This window comes from Gossypium arboreum, chromosome 5, assembly GCF_025698485.1.
Source record: "Gossypium arboreum isolate Shixiya-1 chromosome 5, ASM2569848v2, whole genome shotgun sequence".
Classification (NCBI taxonomy): Eukaryota; Viridiplantae; Streptophyta; class Magnoliopsida; order Malvales; family Malvaceae; genus Gossypium; species Gossypium arboreum.
The window spans coordinates 61,203,334-61,206,564 of record NC_069074.1 but is presented as its reverse complement, the minus strand read 5'-3'; the positions used below and the strand labels follow the sequence as shown (position 1 = coordinate 61,206,564).

The window sequence follows — 3,231 nt, the reverse complement described above, 5'->3', positions numbered from 1 at the left end:
ATACCTCCATGATGTCTTCTACGAGTTCGTCAAAAATGGCCATCATGCAGCACTGAAAAGTAGCAGGAGTATTACATAATTCAAAAGGCATTCTAGGATAAGCAAACGTACCGTATGGACATGTAAATGTCATCTTTTCTTGATCTTCAAGAGCTATTGGGATTTGGAAATAGCCAGAGAGTCCGTCTAAAAACCAGTAGTACATGTGTCCTGACAATCTTTCCAACATTTGGTCAATGAATGGAAGGGGAAAGTGGTCTTTTTTCATGGCATCATTTAGCTTCCTATAATCAATGCACACTCTCCAACCTGTGACTGTCCTTTTGGGGATTAATTCATTCTTCTCATTGGCTACAATAGTCATGCCTCCTTTCTTAGGAACAACCTGCACTGGACTTACCCAAGAACTGTCAGAAATAGGATAAATAATTCCAGCATCTAGGATTTTAATTACCTCAGCTTTAACAACTTCCTTCATGTTAGGGTTCAGTCGTTTTTCGGCTTGCACGTATGGTTTATATTCATCTTCCATTAAAATTTTGTGGGTGAAAAAAGAAGGGCTGATCCCTTTAATGTTAAAAATTTTCCAAGCTATGGCCCTTTTATGCTCTCTTAATACTTGGAGTAATTCCTCTTTCTCCTTGGGTTGGAAGTTGGATGCAAAATTACCGGTAATGTAGAATTATTTCCAAGGAATGCATATTCCAAGTGATTCAGAAATTGTTTAAGTTCCAGTTTGGGAGGTTTGTCAATAGAGGGTTTTTGCTTAAGTTCATCTTTTACCTTAATTCCCTCATATTCTGCTAGTTTTGGGGAGGTTTCATTGGAGTTTAGTTCGGTTCCTATCTCAGAATCATCATCCACCCCCTCTCCTTGGGTGAGACACAGTTCCCTCGTGTCCTTGTATTCGATTTCCTAAAAAGAATCTTGAGTAGCATATTCAATAGAGTCGATAAAATAACACGAGTCATCCTGTTCTCTAGAAAATCTCATGGCATCATAAATTTTAAAAATAATCTCTTCGTCACCTACTCTAAGTACCAATTTACCATCACTCACATCAATTATAGCCCTCGTAGTAGCTAAAAATGGCCGACCTAAGATTAAAGGCACCTCAACATCTTCATCCATGTCAAGCACAACGAAATCAACAGGGAATATGAATTTATCTACTTTTACAAGTATGTCCTCTATAATTCCCTTAGGATATTTAACAGATCTATCAGCTAATTGAATACTCAATATAGTAGGTGTAGGTTCCCCAAGACCAAGTTGTTTAAACATTTTATATGGCATCAAATTAATGCTGGCGCCTAAATCAGCTAATGCTTTATCAATATTCAAACTACCAACTAAGCAGGGAATAGTAAAACTTCCTGGATCTTTCAGTTTGGTTGGTAGTTTATTTTGGAGTATGGTTGAGCACTCCTCATTAAGTTCCACTGTAGATAAGTCTTCAAACTGCCTTTTGTTTGTTAGAAGCTCCTTTAAAAATTTTGCATACGTAGCCATCTGCGATATAGCTTCAACAAAAGGTAAGTTAATATGCAGTTGTTTAAAAAGTTCAAGATATTTATCGAATTGTGCATCCATGTGGTCTTTCTTCAACTTTGCTGGGTATGGGATTGGTGGTTTATATTCTTTTGGCATTAGATTGTCATTGTTTTTGGGTTTGACCTCCTTTCTGTCAGCTTCTTGTGGTGGCTTATTTTCAGATTTAGCTAACACTTTCCCGCTCCTTAGTGTAACTGCTTTCACGTGCTCTTTTGGGTTGGGTTTAGTGTTATTAGGTAGACTTCCTGATGGTCTTTCAGAAATTAGTTTGGCGAGCTGTCCTATTTGAGTTTTGAGCCCTTGAATCGATGCTTGTTGATTCTTAAGTGCTGTCTCAGTATGCTGAAAATGAGTTTCTGACACCGAGATGAATTTTGTTAGCATCTCCTCAAGGTTTGGCTTTTTCTATTGTTGGTAGGGTGGTTGTTGGAAGCCTGAAGGTGGTAGTGGTCGTTGATTCCCTTGGTCTCCTCATAAGAAATTTGGGTAGTTCCTCCAACCTGCATTGTAAGTATTACTATAAGGATTATTTTGAGATCAAGGATTATTACCCATGTAATTTAACTGTTTGTTCTGTATGTTGTGGCCATAGGGTGGGTAATCTGAATTGCTTGATCCACCTCTACTTGCTTCGCACTACATTACTGGGTAAACCTATGAAGAACCAAGAAAACCGTCAATTTTTTATTCAAAAGTTCTACCTGATTGGAGAGCATGGTGACTAAATCAACGTTAAAAATGCCAGTTGTTTTTGTTGGTTTTGTCCTCATGACTTGCCACTGATAATTATTCAGTGACATCTCTTCTATAAATTCATAAGCATCCTCAGGTGTCTTATTGTTGATAGTTCCACCAGCGGTTGCGTCAATCATCTGTCAAGTCGAAGGATTCATGCCATTGTGAAATGCTTGAACCTGTAGCCAGAGTGGTAACCTATGGTGAGGGCACCTTCTCAAAAGGTCCTTGTATCTCTCCTACGCCTCATAGAGTGTTTCTAAATCTATCTGCACAAAAGAAGAGATATCATTACGTAATTTAGCCATTTTAATCGGCAGAAAATATTTTAATAAAAAATTTTTGGTCATTTGTTCCCAAGTAGTGATTGACCGTCGTGGTAACGAGTTCAACCACGGTTTAGCTTTGTTCCTCAATGAAAAAAGGGAATAACTGAAGGCGAATGGCATCATCAGAAACGCCATTGATTTTAAAAGTGTCGTAAAATTCTAAGAAATTTGCCAAATGAGTGTTTGGGTCCTCGTCCTGCAAACCATCAAACTGAACAAACTGTTGGATCATTTGAATGGTGTTAAGTTTTAGTTCAAAATTATTTGCAGCAACAGCAAGCCTAACTATGCTCGATTTAGTTCCTGTTAAAGAAGGTTTAGCATAATCATACATAGTACGTGGAGCAGGATTCTGATTTACTGGATCAGCGCCAATCACAGGAGGTAGCGGATTTTCCTGGTTTTCAGCCATCTCCTTAGTTGTGGTTGAAGTATCGTCCTCTTACTCTTCCTCTGTGTATCGTAAGCTTCGCCTTATTTCTTTTCGGTTTCTACAAACTGTGTGATCGATCTCACTATCAAACAGTAATGGTCTCGACAAGTTTCTTCTAGTCATACACTATAAAAACCTGCCAGGAACGAATAAAAGAAAAATTAGAAAAGAAAATAAAAA

At 38.0% G+C, this 3,231-nt stretch overlaps 1 non-coding gene across 1 annotated transcript; it reads left to right on the top strand.

Annotated features, from left to right (window-relative positions):
• Positions 1-2,484: 2,484 nt before the first annotated feature.
• On the top strand, positions 2,485-2,591 carry LOC128293451 (small nucleolar RNA R71). Its single transcript, XR_008283634.1, has one exon. It is a non-coding gene; the product is annotated as a small nucleolar RNA R71 (small nucleolar RNA).
• The last annotated feature ends 640 nt before the right edge of the window (positions 2,592-3,231 follow it).